The sequence below is a fragment of the Chrysochloris asiatica genome, unplaced genomic scaffold (assembly GCF_000296735.1).
Source record: "Chrysochloris asiatica unplaced genomic scaffold, ChrAsi1.0 scaffold00074, whole genome shotgun sequence".
NCBI classification, from domain to species: Eukaryota; Metazoa; Chordata; class Mammalia; order Afrosoricida; family Chrysochloridae; genus Chrysochloris; species Chrysochloris asiatica.
The window spans coordinates 5,283,358-5,306,199 of NW_006408592.1; the positions used below are offsets into that span (position 1 = coordinate 5,283,358).

A 22,842-nucleotide genomic window follows, 5' to 3' on the forward strand; every position below is an offset into this window, starting at 1 on the left:
TACAGAGTCATTATGAGTCAGGACCAACTCAGCAGTACTTAGCAACAAGATTAAGTCTAGGTGTTACTGCCTCTCAAACACTGTCCTTTTTATACTTCCTCTTTAGCAACATAAGTCCTTGTTCATGCCAGTAACAAAGAGTTTTACTGTCTCTTTTCTTGTCTGTGTTTCTTAATAAGCAATAAGTTCTTTGAAGTCATAGATTAGATCATTTAAGCCTCCATTTCTACCCCAGCACACATTTCCAATGGACTGATAAATGAATGAATTCTGTGACAATCTGGAAAGATAGCAAGGTTTTAATAACACTGAGTCAAAGATATAAAAATAAATTCTAGTTTATCTCTTCTGACGATTGCCTGCACTCTTTGCAAATATTATAGGGCTTGAGGAGACAGAAAATGTGATGGATATCAGATCTGGGATCCATTTATGCTTTTAAAAAAATTGTTATAAAATATATATACAAAGCGTTTTCCAATTTCCAATGTTTACATCTTGGGATCCATAAACTCTTGATAAAATAATTTAATAAGAGCTAAGTATAAATTTTCAGTTTCTATATAAGCATGGAAGTTTGAATACCTGAATATATTTCTGCTCCTTTCCAAAATCCTACCAAAATAGCAATTAAAGAATTTGTATTAGTGTAAGGTCAGAATGAAAGTGAGCCAAGGAAGAGATAAGAACACACACTTTGGAAGCTGGACAGTAGATGAAGAAAGCTGAAACCCAAAGGCACGCAGGTATATGAAGTTGATGAGAAACACAAAAGCCTAGAGGAACTCAGGTAGTCAAGTCCTCGGGTGTCTGAAGCCATGTGTGAAAATAAAAATAGTTCAGAATTCTTACGAGGAGCAGTTGGTCTTCTCTTCTACCTGCCAAGCATACCCATATCTCAGGAAATAAATATTTGTTTTTTAGAGTAAGTGAAGATTAGGAGTATCAGATAAGGATCTGGATGGGGTAAAACACTACATAGAAAACAGGGATAGGAGGGAAAGTATATGTAGTAAATGATTAGACACTCGTCTACTGTGACTCCTGTTGTGGGGCTGTAAGGTCATCACTGGACTGCAAACCACGTAGTAGGCAGGTCAAACCCACCAGCTGCTCCTCAGAAACCCTGTACAGGTTTGCTATGAGTCAGAACTGACTCAACAGCATTTAACAACAACAATCCCTGGCCCAGTGTCATCTTCTTCTTTACTTTCAGAATCCATCAACCAGGTTTTCCCCTGAAAGAACGGATATTAAGGAGTTCAAGGGAAACTGATCTGGCCCCATGTATAGAAACTTATGTTGTTGTTATTAAGTGCCCAACTCATAGTGTGACCTTGTATAGATTAGGTTTCTGAGGAGCAGCTGGTGGGTTTGAATCACCAACTTTGTGGTTAGAAGTTCAGTGCTTATCCTACAGCACCACAGGAACTAATATTTGGATATCCCCCAAATGAGTAAGTTCCGGTTTATCACTAGATAGTGAAAGCAATTAGTCAGCAACCCATGCAAACAGAGCTTCCAGTCAGAATTTTAGAACCTCATTATTACTTTTAATTTACAGTCAAGGATCACTAAATCTTTCAGAAAATCCATAAAACAAATGCAGAATCAAAAAGAATAATTAATGAGACCTCAGAGAAAAACTTCAAAATATCTATAATTTAAATTCTGAAAGAGATGAGATATGCATGAAGTAGGAACAGGAAGCTGCTATAAAGGAACCTTTAGAGAAGAAGAGCTCTTGGATATGTTCATCTATGCGATCACACCTGGATCACATTGTGTTTTAGGAAGACCTTCACTCTGAGAAGTCACTGAGAAAGTCCAGGGCATCCTAAGGAAATCAGAACTTGGATTAATTCATGCCTGCAGCATATATGCAGAGGCTAACATTCATTCTGTGCCTTTGTCAGACAACCAGACAATCATAGTTCTGGGAATGAGCAAGAGAAGGCTGAGCCATCAGAAGTGTATAATCTGGGGGAAGTTGGAGAAAGATGGAAAAATAAATATATACAATAAAAGATGATGACCAGTCTGTCTAGGCGGAGCTGATGAAAGGAAATGCGGATAGGTCTCTTGTGATACAATAGTGAATAATTGTTATCAGGACTTCTTGTGAGGGTTGGAAGTGTAAAGAGAGACATTTTGTAGCAAGGAGGGGAATGATTAACTTTGCAGTCTAGGAGTGGAGGTCCCTGGGACCATTAAGGGAGAAGAGCGGAGAGCGGGACCCTACCCAGAGAAGCAGTGATTCCTGAGATGGAGGCAGAGACAATGACATGGAGAGATGGAGCAGTTGGGGACTTTAGACCCAGAGAGGGAGAGGGGCTATGTGCTGATGACCGGGGGGCAGGCTTGTAGTGTATACCCTATGGTTGGTTGATGATGCATGGAGGGGATTGTAACCATGACAATGAAATGATATACAATAGGATGAATGTAAAACTAATGTTCTCCCCTGTAAACTATCACATAATTCACAATAAAACAGTAAAAAATAATAATAATGATGATGATGATGAGTGGGGTGAGAAAGGGCAGTAGGGACCAGTGAAAGTGTCCGCAAATCATCTGAAGGGATCTACAGAAGGATGAGGGGTGGGTGTTCCTTAGGCATTTTCACTGAGAGAAAACAAGCCAAGGAGAAATGAAATTTGTCTTTGAGATATATTAAGATGGAGAGGATTTATTCTATGTAGCTAGAGGAGATAAACCTTTTTTAAAGAGTCAGATAATGACTCAAAATACAAAAGAAAATTAAGCAGTTTGGACAAGGCATGTTAACTCCTGTTCACATCTGGCATCTGTATGAATGGTGCTTTTTTCACAACCTCTTAGGCTTTGTTGGAGTCCCTGTTGTGTGTCATTGAGTTGATCCCAACTATATGACAGTAGACCTTCCCCCAAAGGGATTCCTGGGCAATTTTTTGTAGGAGCAAATAGCCAGGTCTTTTCTCCCTTGGAGCAGCTGGTAGGTTCCAATTGCCATTCTTGGTTTGCAGCTGAATTCTTAACTAGTACATCACCATGAATGCTTTATAGGGTGCCAACAGTTAAAGTATTTCGCTGCTGACTGAGAAGTTGGTGGACCAAGTCTGCCCAGTGAGCCTTAGAAGAAAGGCCTATAGCAATCTACTTGTAAAAACCAACTGTTGGATAGCCTGTGCCATGTAGTTCCTGACTGACACACATAGGGTCATCATGAGTTGGAGCAGACCTAAAGATAACTGGTTTATGGTTTTGTTTGTTTTACTTATGTGTCCTGGTACATTAAAATGGATCAGATAGAGATTTGCTGTTCTGTTGGGCAGAGCAGGCTTGGTGAATTTTTGTAAATGAATTCATATATTCAAACTAGCAAAACATAAATAGATTGTCTTGTTTTAAAAAGGGCTGTTTCTTGATCTATAGAAACCAGCTTTATTTGGGCTAAAATACAGACAATTGTTGGAGTTCATTAATTCCTAACTCTTGAATTGGAAGCCCAAATATCGCAAAACAAGCCCCACAAATTTTATCCAGACCAAGACTAAAGGAGATGAAGATTAAATTTGCTACCAAATAAACAAAGGAAAGGTCTTATTGTAGGACTCCAGTCACCATGCAATTTCTAAATTTCTAGCCTTTTGCTATGCAAACTGCAAATAATTGACACCAGGCTCTGAGTCAGCTTTCTGATCCTCACCCTCATGGTTGAGATTGGAGTCTAATTATAAGAGCTACTCCTACATCTTTTGAGGCAACATGCTTGGGATTTCTTCTTAAATTATTAATCAAGAGTAAAGATAAATTTGCCATTTCAGTTCTACAGGGATCCATTTACCTTAGCAGATTTTTATTTATTTCCATGTGATAGTCAAATTTTAATGGCTACTTAAGTTTATTCTTTCCTATTTTTTCCATATATCTGAAGGATAGACTGGTTAGATTAGTATGAATTTGAAGAAACCCCTGTCTAACTCAGCAAATGAAATGCTCATCTCTAATTGTTCATTAGAAAGTCTCTGGTCTATAAATTGCTTTGGTTGTTCAAGATACATCTTCTCACGCACTAGTCACTGAGCTTAAGTCTGACACAGGAAAGCTGAGCTATGATGATACCCCATCAGACTCAATGTGTCCAAGTATGAGTTCCAGATATCATTTTCACCCTCTTTTCTTTCTAAGCAAGTTGGCCAAGTCTGAAACCTGAGAGCATTGTGGACACCTTTTGGCTCCTTTTCTCATACGCCACATTGAATGAATCAACAAAGCCTCTTATTTCCAACTCCCAAATATCCTGGTGTGGTGTGCTGTAGGATATGCACTCAACCACAAGGTTGGATTGAACCAAAAGGTCAGTGGTTTAAACTCACCAGCTACTCCTTGGAAACCCTATACAGGGTCACTATGGGTAGGAACCCACTCAATGGCACCTAACAACAACAACAAATACCTGTGCCCTTCCTCCATCCCACTGCCTTAATTATCTTTCACCTGAAACACTGAAAGAGACATCTAGTCAATGATTTCTCTAATGTCTAGTCTGTGTCCAAAACAGTTCTGGCTTTCTAAGTGACATGTTTTTACATTTGGATTTTGTTTTTACATTTTTGTTTTGTTTTGTTTTAGAGTCCAAATTTCTTATGAAGCTGTACTCTACAAAGCACAGTATAGAGTTATATTTTTTTTCCTTGCTTAAATAACAATTTCAATGTCGTATACACTTCACTATCTTGTAGGTATTCATCAAAAATCAAGGGAACAATTTTATTGTCAAAAAATTAGTGAAGTAAGCAATTTTTTCCCTTGTTTTGTTGAGCCACAGAAATAGCTAAATGGAGCATGAAATTTTTGCCATAAATTGTGCTGAAGAATTTTTGCTTAGCTCCTGTTTATGTGTTTTCAGGCTGTGGTTAATTTTTCTGGTTGCAAGCCATAAAATACTTGCAACATTAGGATGATAATAGAGATGCATGTGGGATCTGAAGGAGTCAAGGGCATCTTAAGATTGGAGAGGAGGAGAGTGGGCACATACTCACAGACACATACGGGTTTGACAGAGCATATGTGTACATGGGTTTTTACCTTTTGCTACAAACACATCTATGAATGTGGTGGAGCATATAGGGGGCAAAATTATGAAAACTTATTAGCTATTACCAAGCACCCTGAAACAACAAGTTGCTGGGACTAGGGACTGAGGACCATAGTCTCAAGGGACACTATGGCCAATTAGCATAACATAGTCCACATACAGTGTTCTCCATCCTACTCTGGTGAGCAGCAACTGAGATCTAAAGACCACAAGGGCAGCCATATAAGGTGCAACTATTGGTTGTTCGATGTATGGAAGAAAGAAGAGTGATGAAAATTGAAGATGCTTGGAATCAATTTTCCCAATGGACTTCTGGAGTACATCAGTCTCCATGACCCCCAAGACCAATAGAACTAGATGGTGTCCGGTACCACTAACAACTGCTCTGAAAGGATCACATTAGAAGGTCTTGGAGAGAGTGGGAGAAAAATGTAGAACAAAAGTCAAAATTAGTGAAAAATAACAGTCTCACTGATCAGCAGGAGACTAGATGACCCCAAGACTGTGGCCCTGGACCAACTTTCAGGTCTATAATGGAATTCACCCATGTGACCTAATTTTCAGTGAAGTGGTAGATAAGTATATTTGTTGTTGTTGTTGTTGTTGTTGTTAAGTGCCATCAAGTACGTTTTGACTCAGAGTGACCCTGAATAGGATTTCTGAGGAGCAGATGGTGAGTTTGAACTGTTGACCTTGCAACAGAGAGGACAAAAGCACTAGTAAGGTATGCTAACTATGGAATGGACAACCATTCAAGATCAAAAGAGTAGCATTTACCTAAGGATGAAGTTCAGAAGAGTTGGGAAGGAGCGTGAATGGAAATAGAACCACATGGAGGAAGCCGATAACTGTTGCTACATGGCGGGGATTGCAGTAATTGAAATGAAACAAAATGTAGGATTTGTTGAATGTAAAACTAATGCCATTGTCTGTAAACCTTCACTCAATTTACAATAAAAAAAAAAGTTTCAACAACAACAACAAGATTGGAGAAGAGTCTAGGTGATTTTTGGATTCAGGAATAGGCAATTAGTTGAAAAGGAATTGAGAGTAAATAATTAGTCCATATCTCAAGTGGTTCTTTCAGCTCAATTGTACCCATATGTAATAGTATCCATATGTTTTCAGTTTGACTCATACATCACTTAGAATACTTTCTCTGCTAATGTATACTAAAGCAAATTCAAACAATATATCTTTTCATCCCTATAATCTTCTGAAGTTATAAAAACAAAACTTAGAAAAAAACAAAACATTTTCTTATATTAACACAATGCTATTGTCATATGGAATCCTGGTGTGGCGTTGCGGGCTACTTTGCTGGACTGCAAAGTTGGTTTGAACCTCAAGGTTGCTGGTTCAAGCTCACCAGCTGCTCCTTGGAAACCCTATTCAGGGTTGCTATGGGCTAGAACCAACTAGGTGGAACTTACAGGGTTGCTGTAAGTTGGTATCGACTCTACAGCACTCAACAACAATAAATTATCATACTCATCAGAATTTAAAATAATTCTTCTTATCTTCTAATATTCAATCTAAAAAGATTTTAGAATTTTATTTTTAATCTGCATCCAAAAGGACTATACATTCCATTTGGTTGTTATGCCTCTTAAGTATAGGAAGGACATTTGAACAACAACAGAAATAATAATCAGAATGATATACTTTTAAAGAATTAAAAAAAAAAAAAAAACTTCAATGACATGTTTCGGTTTATGCAGAGCTCCTGCATTTTACTTGACTTTTCTGTTTCCAGAATGGGTCTGATCTCTGCAAACCTTGTACTAAGCTGGGGATTCAGAGCTGTTGGGGTCAGGATCTGGTTGCTTTCTTTCCTGAGCATTCCCTGACTCCCCAAACTCTGATAAGTGTTCAGTCTGCACTTGTTGGACAGAGAACTACAATGTGAACCTGCCAGTCACTCTCAGGTATGGAGAACACTGACCAATTAGAACCCACCTAACAAAGCCTATTTTATATTAAGTTTTTATTGTGAATTATGTGATAGTTTACATGGGAGATCATTAGCTTTACATTCATTCTATCGTATATCATTTCATTGCCATGATTACAATCCCCTCCATGCATCATCAAACAACCTAGCTGTTGTTTGCCCCTCAGTCATCAACACACAGCCCCATCTCCCTTTCTGGGTCTAGAGACCCCAGCTGTCCCATCTCTCCACATCATCATCTCTGCTTCCATCTCTGGCATCACTGCTTCTTTGGGTAGGGTCTTGCACTTCACTTTTCTCCCTTAATGGTCCCAGGGACCTCTACTCCTGGACTTCATAGTCAACCACTCCCCTCCTTTTGCTACAAAATATCTATTTTTACATTTCCAACTATCACAATCAGTTCTGATAGCAATTATTCACTATTGTACAACAGAAGTCCTATCCCCGTCTCCTTTCATCAGACCCGCCCAGACAGATTGGATACTACTCAGTGGAGATTCTACCTTCCTCAGTACCCTCTGGATCTAGGCTTTCTCTTGAAAGCTTGTAAGCTGGTCACTTCTTGCCTTTGTAGCCACCTCTCCCCCATTTTAGGTAGCCAATGTCCAAGTTGCCCATCCCTGTGTACTCTTTGTATGGAGGGGTAGGAATGATCCTTGCTGTAAAGATTTGTTCCCTCTTTTGAGCTACTGCATCCATAGATGTAAGTCAAGTTCATTAAATTGTGTCAGATTACTCTTTTTTCCTCTTCTTTCTTCTTCTAGTTGAGCTCTGGTCATCCAGCCATTGAAGCCAGGTCAAGTGGGTATTATCTGAAAGTGTGGGTGTTCTTGTGCATATCTCCTCACTTCTTATCAGCTGGATGCTTCACTCTCCCCTCTAGTCCTCTGTGGCTATGTCTAAACCTATTCATTTTGATCATATCAGCCTATAGCATTCACTATAGATATGACTTGATAGTTGTAACTGAAATTTGTCATTCAATCTTGATTAGCATGACCAAGCCAGTCCAAAACAACCATGGAGTGAAGGAAAGAGTGAAGAGCACTTGTAGAGGACTGTGTAGAATCTGTGTGATGTCAGAAGCACCAGCCTAGACTGGAAATGAGTCCTGAGTGGTGCTGTAGGATCAACACTGGGATTCTAACTACAGGTTGGTGGTTCAAACTCACCAGCCACTCTTTGGAAATCCTAGACAGGGTTGCTGTAAGTTGCAGCTGACTGCATGGCACTTAACATCAACGGACTGGGAATAAAATATTTGAGTTCCCTTCCCCCCTTTACTGTGCGATTTTGGGCAAAGTGATCAGCCTCTCTGAGTCTCTATTTATTCTTAGTGTTCTTCTCACTATACCTCTACCTATCTAGGAATACTGGATGCCTTACTATATAGTATACGTTCTAAAATATGCAATCAGTAAATCTGATAGGAATGTTATGGGAGCAAGACAGATATTTGTACCCCTCAAGACACACCCAAGGGGACTGCCAACCACCCACCTCTAGAGCCAGAACTGCTTTATCTTCCTTCCCTGCCCTGGTCTATAATTAGTCAAGAATATCGCCCATTTCATTGGGCAAGTACTAACTGATTATTATTGCAGAGAATACAGGAAGCTTGAACGTTATTATTTTAGCTTCTAACTTCATGATATTAATACAAAAGAAGGAAGAGGAAAGCTCCAGCAAAGACTGAATATTTGTATTTGCCAAGAAAGGTTTTTTATTTCTTAGGCCCTAAAAGGAATCTGGTTAGATATAGTTGTAAGCACTTTGTCTTCAATTAGAAGGAACAGTTCCCTGAGCTTTCTGATGCACTATTAGCCACGACTCACACCAATTAAACTATAGACTGGGCATGCCAGCTCTGAGCCTTTTATCCAATCTGCAAGCAAAATCTTCAGAGAGTATCACTATTGGTAGCTAGATCATACTATTACCTAGTTTCCATTTCCCCTGAGAGCTTCGCATTTACTCTCTCATGGGTGGTGTTTTATGTGACTTTACTTCCACTGTCCAGACTTAAAGCTTCTAAAACAACTGTTAGATACTGAGAATATTCTTCTAAGTAAGTTAAGTTTTTTTTAGAAAAATTTATGCATTATTTTGGAGATCTTGTATGGCACTGTAGGATAAGCATTAGACCTTAAGGTTGTTTTGAAACACAAGGTGGTTTAAACTCACCAGTCACTCTTTGGTAACCCTGTCTACATAGGGTCACTATGAGTCAGAATCAACTCGACAGCGCTTAACAACATGAATTACTTTTTTTTTTTTTTAGTTTATATTGTGAATTGAGTGATAGTTTACATGGGAGAGGTTTACATTCATCCTGTCATATTTTGTTTCATTGCGATGATTACAATCCCCTCCATGCATCATCATTCACAGCATTTCTTCCAATCCCTCTGTCTGTTTTTGGATGTACACCAAAGCACTCAGGAATATATAACCATAACATGAATTACTTTTATTATCACTTCATATTTACACGGTTTATCAAGCATTTACATAGTTTATCAAGCATCTTAAAAAGACATTTCTTCATTTGCTCCTCATAGCAACCTTATGATATAAGTAAGGGATTAGTACTAACTCCATTTACAGATATGGAATATAAAACTTGGAGAGATTTGACCTTTTCTCTTTTCCATTTATTGTGTAGCCTATTCCTGGCATTATGCCATGCCATTTACATATACTATTTCTTTTAATTATCAAACAATCTGATCAAAAGCCAAGATACTTTTAGGCTGAGTAACTTGGCCAAAATCTACAGTGTGAATCAGTAATGAATGTAAGATTTAAACTCATAAAATATATATTCCACAGCATATTAAAAAACAAAAACTTCTTACCCAATCTATTCCCATCATCTGAAAATACTCAAGTGATGGAAGTTTTTGTATTGACTCCATCTTCCCATCATCCTGATCATCACAGAAAATGTGTCTTAAAACCCATAAAAATAGTGCACATGAAGCCAGATTGAGATCTGATGTATCTAATTTTCAGTGTTATACGCACATTGTATGAAATTTCTGGCTGGGAATTGAGACAGTTGTTTGCCTATAATACTTTCTTCATTTCACACATTAAATAATTCCTGAGTGTTTAGCTGAAACCCCTTAAAAAGTTTTCCAGCCAGACTTCTGGAGCCATGAAGGTTGGATGAACCCCTGAAATTCTTGCTGTGAGATAATCTTTAAACCTTAAACCAAAAATATTCCTTGAAATCCTCTAAAAGTCAAATTTAGAGTCCTGATGTGGCACTGTAGGATAAATACTGGACTGATAACCGCAACATTGGCAGTTCAAACCCACCAACTGCTCCTTGGAAATCCAATGATGTTGTTGTTGCTATGTGCTGTGGAGTCAGTTCCAACTCATGGAGACCCTTCATAGGGTTTCTGAGGCTGTAAATCTTTACAGGAGCAGAAAGCCTCATCTTTCTCCTGTGGAACAGCTAGTAGTTTCGAACTGATGACCATGAGATTAGCAGCCCGATTTATAACCACTATGCTACCAGAGCTCCTTGGAAATCGTATACAGGGTTGCTATTAGTTGGAATGATGGTAGGTATTTGATGGCCCTTAACAGCACCAACAATAAAATACCTGCTTTAACATTATGCTCTTTTAAAGAACCTTCTATGTGGGATCATATTGACAGCAGCAACTCAAAAGACTACATAAGAACCTTGGTGGTAATGTGCCGTGGAGTCGCTTCCAACTCATAGCGACCCTGTACGGGTTTCGGAGGCTGTAAATCTTTACGGGAGCAGAAAGCCTCCTCTTTCTCCTGCGGAACAGCTGGTAGTTTTGAACCACTGACCTTGATGTTAGCAGCCCAACTCATAACCACTGCGCCACCAGAGCTCCTTACATAAGGACGTTAGGAAATAGTCAATGTATGTTCATGCAGGAGGAACAGAGAAAGGTGAGAATGGTTATACAACTCAAAGAATGTAGAATCAATGCCACTAAATGGTAAATGTAGAAACTGTTGAAAGTGGTGTCTGTTTATTTGTACCCATTCCAAAGAGAGGTGATCCTCTCCTTGGACAGTGTAGGAAAGTGTAGGACAATATCATTGATAGTCCATCCGAGTAAAGTTTTACTTAAGATAATACAAAATGGCTGTAACCATACACTGACAGAAAACTTCCAGAGAGGTTCAAGCCAGTTTCAGAAAAGGGATATCATTGCTGACATCAGATGGATATTCTCAACACCAACAATAAAATAAAATTACATGAAAAATAAGTTCTCCAATTAAGCTGTGCAGGGAAGTGTTCTAGTCAGAACAAATGTGATCCTATTTCTATCTTAAAACAGAAAGAGACACGAGAGAAAAGAAATGGATAAAGGCAATTGAAAATGATTGAAAAGGTGTGATATACTTACTAGTATGTCTGGTAAACTACGGAATTGATTTTCTTTCCTTGAAGTCTTTAAGGATCTCTGGTGCATGCTGGTTAAGCCAAAAGATCAGCAGGTCTCCTCCTGGTGATGTTGCAGTCTGTTCTGTAAAGATTTACAGTTTTGGAAACATTATAGAGTCCTTCTTCTCTTCTCTATAGGGTCACTATGGATTGGAATCAACTAGGAGCTCTGGTAGTGTAGTGGTTATGAATCAGGCTGCTATCCTTAGGGTCAGCAGTTCAAAACTACCAGCTGTTCCACAGGAGAAAGATGAGGCTTTCTGCTCCTGTAAAGATTTACAGTTTGGGAAACATTATGAAGTCCTTCTTCTCTTCTCTATAGGGTCATGATGAATTGGAATCAACTAGACAGCAGTAGGTTTGGTTTGGGGTTGACATTTTCATTTAGCACACTCAATTATATGTTAATATAAATGCAAACGTTTAAATGAACATTTATTAACTGACATGCCATACTCTGTGCTTACTGTTAGGGACAGAGAAAAAATATATGACAATGTCCTTTCCCTCATGTCATGTATAACTGACTTCTTCATGTTCAGTACTAGTGATACACAGAGAAAGCTATACAGCATTTTTGTCTTTTGAGAAGTGCATAAGAGATACCAGATTTACCCTAATTTGAATTATTTTGAGTCTAAATTGCATTCTAAATCATTTACTATTCAATCCGTTTCTCTTTTTGACACACAAACACACATACATACAAGTAGCTTGAATAATTTGAGCCAAACATCAGGATCTATAAATCTTTGTTGTTGTTGTTGTTAAGTGCTATTGAGTCGGTTCCAATTCATAACAACCCTAAACAAGGTTTCTGAGAAGCAGCTAGTGGATTTGAACTACCAACCTTGAGGTTAACTAAACAGTGCTTATCCTATAGTGCCACACCAGGACTGTTACAGAGGAAAATTTCATGTCACTACTTCAATGCATAGGGTCACTATGAGTTGGAACTGACTCAACTGTATCTAACAACAACACCAACAACTTCAACACAGAACCAGGTTGGCAACCTGGATGGATGTTAAATCCTTAGGTTGAATAACCAGCTTGGGAGTAGGGCGAGGAGCGGGGGAGAAGGGTCCACAGATAATCTTTCTAGTGGCCAGAGCTCAGCTCCCTTGAGTGTATATATTGGGATAGAAGTCAGCCTTGTAAAGTAATTAATAAAATTAAGTTGATTTCCTAAATATTTTTGTTGGGAACCAAGTAATATTGTTAGGGAGGCTCTAAGAGTATCTCTAAAGCCCAATGTAATATGACTAGACCCCTCTATGCCTGTCTAGCTCTGAAATTCCAGGGCAAATAAAAAAACAAGAGGTAGATAATTGGAATCATTTGTGACCTCCAAATAAGCAAAATTATTTTTGTATTGTTGCTGTTAAAGTGGCGTTGAGTCAGTTCCAACTCATAACAACCCTGTATGGGGTTTCTAAGGAACAACTGATAGATTTGATAGCAGTCCAGTGCCTATTTTACAGCACCAAATTCCACTAGTGTATGAAAAAAATGTTGAAGTGCTGTTTTTTGGGGCTTACGGGACAGCCTGTGTTCTCTGGCTAATCTTGTGTGTGAATACTTGGTTGAGAATCTAGTGGAAAGACAATAGTAATATACTTGACTGGGGTTTTCTAAACACTTATTTGCCATATTATTATTGATTACAGGTCTCAGTTCTATGTCCATTTCAGTTTGTAAAATCAGAATATGTCTCATTTTATGTGTCCACCCTCTCCAGCAGCTTATTAAACAATTATTGTTGTTAAGCACTGTTGAGTCAGTTCCGACTCAGCAACTCTGTATAGGGTTTCCAAGGAGTGACTGGGTGTGAACCACCATCTTTGTAGTTAGCGGTCCATTGTTGATCCTACAGCAGCACATCAGGACAATAGGGCTATTTAAAATCAGTAGTGCTTAGAATGGTGAAAATCAAACACACAATATAGACTTCTGGTGTGGTGCTATGGGGTAAGCAATGGACTGCAAACCACAAGGTCGGCAGTTCAGATCCACCAGCTGCTCCCTAGAAGCACTATATAGGGTTGTTATGAGTTGGAACCAACTCCACAGAGCTTAACAGCAACGTACAGATATTCAGAACAAGTTTGTATAGACGAGGGGATAATTTCTCTGTTTTTCAAATGCGGAAACTATCTCTGAGAGGATGAGTGATTTTCCCACACTTAAATCCAGCAACTCTGATTCCAGTATACTACCTAGGTACCCTTCTTATTCTGCCAGTAGCCTGGTAGTCTTTCACCAAGATTTAACCTGTACCAACTTCCTCACTGTAACATGCATCTGATGGAACTAACTTCTTCTCATTATAGGAAGGTCGATACACCTTCTGTTATCACCTAGAAAGTGCTTGATAACATCTCACAGGGAGCAGATACTTAAATGAAAGATGCTTTTCTGTGATTCATAACAACAACAACAAAAACCGGAAATGTATGTCAGCTATGCTCTAGCATGAAAATTCTGCAAGGTAAAGACCTGTCTGATGGGCTTGGTGTCCTTGCCAATTCACATTGTACTTGGAATATAATAACCCTACAAGAAATGTTGGCTGAATAAATTAAATAAGCATGTTTCCCCCAAAGAAATGAATGCATTTGCATTGCTCACAGTACCTCATCCCCAGAGCAGTGGCCAGATGCTGTGCTAAGAAAAATTGTAAACTATTCCTCATGTACCTTCCCATGAAACTTACTAGACCCCTACAGCAATGAAGGTCATGTCCTTTAATATTGTTAAACATACTGTGGCCTCCCTCTCCCACAATATGCTGTGCCTCTGTTGGAAGGGACCCTGAAACTGAAACGTTCTTAGCTTATAAACCACCAAAAAATTCTAGTTCAGGTCTAGTAAAAGCATCACTTCTCAGGTTATGCAGCAGGTGGTCTCCTCTAACTGGTTCCCCTGGAGTGTTAAAGCATAAGTCAGCAGGAAGTCAGCCTCTGCCTCTTGGATGTGCAGAACCCTACCTGCAGCCAAATGATTCTTAAATCTGCTCATGTGTTGTGATGAGCAAATAGGAACAGGTTCTTCTGTTCTCCCATCACTGTCACTAAGGACTGGATATGGGTTTGTCCTCAGAAAAGTCACCATAGTGAAAACAGTAACAACCATTTTACATTTACAAAATGTTTTAGGTCAAATCTCATTTAGATTCTCATAGCTGCTTTGTGAGAGGAATCTCACTATTTGCAGTTGAGGAAAACAGAGTAACTACTCAAGATCCCATGGTAGAATTAACAGTACAAGTTGGTCTCCTAGCCTAGGACTCCAAACCCATTGCTTCCTCTAGTAACTAGCATCCATGGGGCTGCTGGACAAGGCTATAACTGTGGAGTGGTCTGCTGCCCACTAGCTCACCTGCAGGAGAATGTGCCCGTGGCCTTAGCTTCTTTCATGCTGTAAACTAACTGATTGACATTATTGCATTCATCCTTCAGACCCAAGGTTACTCATTTCGATCTGGAAGGGATGAAAATGGGACACCTTTAATCAATGCAGATGAATCCTACTAAATTAAGCAACTCAAGCTTATTCGTAGGAGCAAATGGCTCCTTTCCTGTGAGAACGTTTGCTCTCTGGCTCTCCTAACTCACCTTTTACCAATTGCACAGGAACCATGGGGATGCCCAAAGTCCTTTCACTAGTGTGTGGTGTTCGCACTCTTGACCGTGCCCTGTCCAAGTACCCATTCATTGCTTAGTGCCATGGAGTTGATTCCGACTCTCAGTGACCCTGTACAGGGTTTCCAAGGAGCAGGTGGTGGGTTTGAACTACTTACTGACTTTGTGGTTCACTCAGACTTTGTGATCCAGTGCTTTATTCTACAGCACCACACCAGGACTCAAGGTGCCCATCAAGAGCTCAAAATCTCTTGAGATTATACTGATGAATCAGGCCACTGATATTTCTAAAAATGACAGCAGCTTTGTAATTAGATATCATTCTCCCAAGCTCTAAGTCACTGCTGATTTGTGAGAAGACCCTCAGGGTCATTTAGTAGTTCTCCAACAGGTGCATAGTTCTACTCTGATGCCAAATGTTCTGAAGTCTGGCCATCTGTGGCTCATTACTCTTGAGCCTAATCGAAGTATCAATTCAAAACAAGTAGATCAAGGCAGTACTGCGGGCTCTAGAAGAAAACCAGGTTTTGTTTTCATTTTACTTGATACAGAAAGGAGTTATAACCTTTACAAATAATAAACAAGAAATGCTGTTGTATCATACACTAAAATTAATGGGTTACAAGGTTATCAGTTTTAAACTACCAGCTGTTCCACGGGAGAAAGATGAAGCCTTCTGCTCCCATACAGATTTACAACCTCGGAAACCCTGTACAGGGTCACTATGAATTGGAACAGACTCTATGGCACATAACAACAACAGTCATTGGTGTACTGGTGTGGTGTTGTGGGTTAATGCACCAGACTTTGAAGCCATTTGAACTGCAAGGTCAGTGGTTCAAGCTCACCAGTTGCTCCTTGGAAACCCTACACAGGGTCACTATGGGTCAGAGCCCATTTGACAGTGCTTAACAACAGCCACTGTACCAAGGGCCAGAACTTTGTCCATCTATGCTTTTTAGTAATCTTCCCAGCACAATTTGTTGTTAGTTATCATCATATTCACACCAATTTATGGTGACCCATGCACAATAGAACAAAACATTACCTTCACAACTGTTGGTATGCTCAAGTTCATTGTTGTCGTCACTGTGTATTCTGGGTACTTTAAAACCTAGAGGGCCTATCTTTTTCAGCACTATATTAGTATTCTGTTATGATCCATAGGGTTTACATCAGGTAATATTCACAAGTAAATCACCAGACCTTTCTTTTTAGTCTGTCTTATTCTGGGAACTACTCTGAAACTTGTTCATCATGAGTGACCCAACTGATATTTGAAATGCCATTGGCATAACTTCCAGAATTATAGTGACACATAAACCACCAAAGTACAATGGACTGACAGCCAGACAGTAGACATATCTTGGCATAGGTACTATGGTTAGTCCCAGTCTACCGATGAGGAAATTAAGCTCAGGATGGTTAAATACCTTTACAGTGATGTGGAGTCCTGGTGTGATGCTGTGTTGTTAATGCGTTGGACTGCAAAGTCAGTTTGAACCACAAGTTCTGTGGTTGAAGCTCACCAGCTGCTCCGTGGAACCTTATGGGTCAGAACTGACTTAACAGCACTTAGCAACAGCAATATCACAGTTACTAAGTCGCAGACCCAGGATTCTGATCCCATATAGATATGTTATCTAAATCTTGCATACTCTTTATTATTATATATCATGTTCAAATGAGAGAATCCCAGAAGGAATGTTTCTAGTCAGAAACAATTGGATTTAGATACCCAAGAAAGTAGAAATCAAAGAGGACAAAAATCCAGTTTACTATATATAAAAGGGAGAAAAAACTAGCCGGAGGTAATGTTTTGGAAACTCCCCTACAATATTTACATAAGAATTAGTTTTCAGGGATGTGTTTCTTGTTGCAGAAGAAAAACTCAAGGCACATAATAGCATTTTAGAAAGTAATTGCCAGGCACCTATTTCATGCAAAGCAAAACAGAGTAAGAAGACATTTTTTAAATACGTGTTCTCCATCCTAGCATTGGAGTTCTGTTGTGGCACTGTACGATAAGCACTGGACTGTTAACTACAAGGTCAACAGTTCAGATCCACCAACTGCCCCTTAAGAACCCTATACGCAGTCACTGTGAGTCAATAGCACACAACAACAAAATCCTAATATTATCGTGTATGTTTTCTTTGGCAATGCTTCCTCCTGGAAGTAAACTCCTTCTGGTTCTATCTTGTTCATCACTGTCTTAGTTAGCTAGTGTTGCTATGACAGAAATATCACAAGTGGATAAACTTAGCAAACATATCCATTCTCTCACCATGTAGGAGACTAGAAGTTCAAATTCAGAGTGCTGACTCCAGAGGAAGGTTTTCTCTCTATATCTGGGCTCTTGACAAAGGTCCTTGTCTCCTGTCAGCATCTGTAAGGGTAATCCTCTCATTGGTTTATCACATCAGATCACATTATGGGGGGTCATTACATAACCACCACATTACATCACTAGATAACTGTTAAACAAAGAGAAGTATGGTCTACCCAACTTATCACATATTTTGGTGGGAGTCATTTCAATCCATGACAAGCACTGTATGCCAAGTGGCTAATTCAGGCTCTGTGGAGAGAGAGAGGCCTGGATAGGCCCTGAGGTTTGGGGAACTGAAATGAGTGAGACATCTTCCCTCTCTATGGAGCTTACAGTACAATCAAGAACACCTGCGTACCCATAACTAATAAAGTTAGGAAAGAATGGAAGGAGCTGCAAAAAGGGGGCAGTATAAAAAAAAATGGGGAGCATTAAGTTCTACCTGAGAACTGTGGTGTTATAAGAGGCTTTATGGTATAATACAAACACGAATGACATCATAGAGACTCAGGGTTGAATTATAGTTCTATGTTAAATAAACTCTTAACTAGAAATGCTGTGGTTTTGGTGAAGTTAGTTAACCTCTCTGAAGCTATGTTTCCTCATCCCTAAAATAATATACCTTTACTGTTAGAAATAATATAACAATGAATTCATGTTTACTGAACCCACTGGAGGTGTTTAGGAAACATGACTTCCCCTTGAAATGTGATATAAAGCTTGGAGCTTTTAAAAATTGCAGTAGAATGCTCTCCGGGGGGCAGGGGGGTGTGGAACTGAGAATGAATGTTAGAAATTTGATTGAAAAAAAATGTACTGAACGGGAAAGCATAGATGTGAAGAAAGCACATGTGGGAAAGGAAGAAGGTATGAAGATGAAATGGATTTGGAAGAGTTAGGTTTTTATGTTTTCACTTGTTGAAACAATGTCATTTGCAATATTATATAATTTAAACAAGACATATTTCACAGCTTACAAAGCTGGTTTCTTCTTTATCTCTAGAACATTTTTAACAGCTATAAACGTGTTGATCTCCAAGAAACTAGAAAGTAGATCTTATTGTTCTTGCTCTAAGGAAATTACATGTACCTAAACTTTATTTTTCAAAAAGGAGCTAAAAAAGATTTGTGATAAAAATGATTGTCAGATTGGAGAAACAGAGACTAGGATGGATTCCAAAATGGGATTCCAGTTCAGGCAAATGCAATATAAATAAGCTAGAGAGGGAAATGCAGACACCATAGAATAGGATGCAGAACAAACATTTCAAAAGCCTGGCAGAATCTACTGAGCCCCAACATAAGGAGACCATGGTTTTTATGAAAGCAAGTATCCTGTTGTAATACATAAAGTGGGAAACAAGGGCCTAGCAAAGTACTGTGGTATATACAAGGGGCTTTCAAAAGCTCATGGATAGGACATAGCCACAGAGGGCTAGAGCTGAGACTGAAGCATCCAGTTGATATGAAGTGAGGGGAAATGCACAAGAACGCCCAAAGTTGCAGATAGTGCCCATTGACTTAGCCTTGATGGCTTGATAATCAGAACTCGACTAGAAGATTAAAAAAAAAAAATTTTTTTTTGATAACAGAAACGAGGATAAATTGCTACAATTTGATGAACTTGACCTATATTCATGGAGATATTGTTGTTGTTGTTATGTACTGAGAAGTCGGTTCTACTCATAGCGACCCTGCATAGGGTTTCCAAGGCTATAAATCTTTACGGGAGCAGAAAGCCTCATCTTTCTCCTACGGAACAGCTGGTAGTTTCAAACTGCTGAACGTGAGATTGGCAGCCTGATTTGTAACCACAGAGAGGGAAGGAGTCTTCACATTAAATATCAATGCCATCCCCTCTGTACACAGGGTAGATAGGGATGGACAACTTAGACATTGGCTACCTAAAATGAGGGGGTGATAAAGGCATAAAGTGACTGGCTTACAAGGTTTCAAGAGGGAGTTTCATCGTGTGTGAGGGAAGAAAGAGATCCCACTGAATAGTTTTCATCTTATCTAGACAGGTCTTGTGCAAAGAGATGGGGATATGATTCAATATTGAGTATTTGTTATCATGACTAATTGCGACTGTCACAATTGTAACAAAAACAGGGGAGTAGTTAATCTTACAGTCCAGAAACAAAAGACCCTAGGACCATCAAGGGAGAAGAGTACAAGCAGGATGTGGGACCTTATCCAAAGAAGCAGCGGCTCCAGAAATGGAGGCAGAGATGGGGATATGGAGAGGGGGAGCAGTTGAGGATTCTAGATTCATGGGAAGTGAGGAACTAAGAGATGGTGGCCAGGAGGCGGCAGATTTGCAGAATACTCTCTTTGGTAGTGTAATTTATTATGTATCCCTGAGTAAAAAAAAAGGAGCTAAAGTGAATAGAGAGAAATACTGTTAACTGATGGTACATGGAGGAGATTATAATCATTGTAATGAAACAAGGTATATGATTTGTTAAATGTAAAACTGATAATCTTCCCTGTAAACTTTCACTCAATCCATAATAAAAACCTTTAAAAAAAAAAAAAAAAAAAAATGGAAAAAATTCCATTATCTTTCATTCCATTTTTCCAGAAACTTTTTGAAGCCCCCTCTTATAGGGTGAGTGCCAGAAAACAGTTTCTAACACATGACATGCCTTAGATAGAGAAGCACAAAAGTCATCCAGAGGACAATAAATATATCAGACAAATTTAGACGTAACAGTAATTTAGGCAAAAATAGTGCCTGAAAATTAGAATATTTAGCCCTGAAAAATAAAGTCAAAGAGGAATACATACTCCCTTTCTTCACTGGGAAAAAAAAGAGAAAAATCTCACATGTAAAATGGGCAATTTTAGTACCTGCAGGCACTGTCTAACTGAATTCATTTAATGGTTGTGCTCACTCCATCCCTCATTCATTCATAAATGATTTGTGAAGCACCTTCTATAAACTGGAAATTCCTGGGAGACTAAGATGTAGCTTCTACCTCAGAGAAACTCAGTCTACTGGGAAGATGGACAACTGCACACAGAATTGCAGTTTGGTGTGAGTACGATTAAAGTACCAAAGTGGTCAAATGCAGTTCAGGGACTGGCACTGAATTAAATGTTTAAGGGACAGTTGGCAGGTAGGATTTCAGTATTTTATCCCAGAACGTGAAGCTGTCAAAGTTGTAAAGGATGGTGCTCTGTGATCAGATGAGAGATTCAATGGCACTATTCAGGGGTGGTTTTGGTCTTTAGCAAGTGGACAGTGTAGAAGATAGATCAGCCTGAATTATGCTTCTGTGTTTCATACCAAATAATTTCTCTGAGAAACGCTGGTAGGGACTGTACATAGTCGTATAAGGTGTTCACCGTCTCTGGCGCTCGGCTGACCTGCCCTTAGTGCGCATGCATACAGCAAGACCCATGTTTGTGATAGTGAATTGTTAAGTGCCATTGGGTCAGTTCTGACTCATAGCCATCCTGTATAGAGTTTCCAAGGAGCAGCTTGGTGAGTCAGAACCTCCAACTTTGTGGTTCAAACCGACCTTGAGGTCCAGTGCTCTATCCCACAGTGCCACATGGACCTAAATACCAATGAAGAGTAGAGAGTGAGGAGAAGGTAAGAAAAGACCGGAAACCATAGAAAACTTATATGGAGTTATGGCCCCATATGTGTGTGGGTATGTATAAAAATGTCTGTATGTAAATGAGCTGAGACATGTCTATGGAAGGACAGCACATGACCAAACATGTGCCTCTAGGGTAAGCTAAGGAAGGCCGCCAGTGTGAGTCCAGAGAGAAAGAAAAGAAGGAATGGGAAGGGACAAGTGACAAGTAAAGTTCCCAATTGTTATTCTGCGCTTTTCTTTCTAGTTCAAATTTTTACAATATCCATGACTTCCTTTTATAGGTTAGAACTGAACTGAGATGATGCCTATGACACATTGAATACAGAGTTTGCATGTGACTGACAGGACATATTAATTGACTTTTAGAATGGCAAGGAAATAAGCTTTGTTTAAAATGAATTAAATTTGTCCATGAGATCATATTGATAGTCATAAATGTTTCTCTCTCTGCTAAAATCAAATGAAATAAATTATCTGAAATTATGGACAGTCAATTCTAGCTTAAATTTGTGTTATGTTTATCTAATTATTTAGGAAAATAAGAGTGACTAAATGAATGAAAAAAATTATCTACTTACAGAGTATAATCATTAGGATTGAATTATTTAAACCTAAATTTGAAACAGGAAGGCCTCCAAGTCTAGATAACATCAGTCTTTGCTTAAGCACTAGAAATTTCCAGCCAACTGTAATGCTTTTAACTCTAAAGTACTAAACTTAAAAAAAAAAAAAAGCTAATGTTCAGAGAAGATTATTTTGTTGTCTATTTACAATTGAAGACCAAGGTCAAATCTTTTCTTTTTGGAAATTTCATCACGCAGTTACCAAAGTATATTCATCAAATTGAAATTAAATTTGATAATGTAGAATTTTTACAATAAAGAACTTCATATACTCTGTAAGTAGATTTTTTTTTTCCATTCATTTAGTCACTTGTTGTTAGTAAGTTACAGTGAAAATCAAATTACATTTTGAAATGCATTGAGGACCTCTATTAAAATATGTTACAATAAGAAAAGACATTTACAACTTGAATTAACATTTAAAAGTTTTTAATATTGAGTCTTCCAACTAATGGATTTTCCTAAAGCAGGACCTTGTGCTAAGGAATTAAAACAACAGATTTTAGGTTGAGTTCAAGACTTTCTGAACTTCAAAAGTTAGTATGTTTACTAATTGTGTTACTAAGTATCTAAATAAGGACTGTTTATATTTTATTGAGTTGACATATGGCAAAAATATTTTCCCATGGAAAATAGCATGATATGATTACACAAAAATTCTTGCTTTTCATATGTGAATGTTTCTAAAATACATTGAATGTGCAAGTATTTCTCTATCCCCAATCTAACCCCAACCTCTTAAATATATATTTAACTATATTGACTATCTTAGAATTGGCATGTGGACTTTTCAAAGTTATGTGGAAATTTTGAGATATGATTCCAAGTGGTCAACTTCTAGAAGCACCCTAGCAGAAAACGTTAGTGAAGTCAAATTACCTTCCTTACACCATGATTAGAATCTTGGTGTTAATGCGCTAGACTGCACGGTTGGTGGTTAAAGTTCACCAGCCGCTCCTTGGAAACCCTATGCAGGAATACTATGGGTCAGAACCGACTGGATGGCACTTAACAACAACAACACCATGATTACTGTTCACATGATTCTCTGGTCTATTAGCCTAAGGGCTCACTGGAGACTGTTCCTTAATTCCCCACAGTTTGGGGAGTTTCATGGGCTTTTGTTTGTTAAAACTTCTCATTTCTAG

At 38.7% G+C, this 22,842-nt stretch overlaps 1 protein-coding gene across 1 annotated transcript in view; it reads left to right on the forward strand.

Moving 5' to 3' along the window:
* DLG2 (discs, large homolog 2 (Drosophila)) overlaps positions 1-22,842 on the forward strand; it is a 1,151,973-nt gene that overhangs the window by 945,087 nt on the left and 184,044 nt on the right. The gene's annotated exons all lie outside the window — the stretch shown is intronic.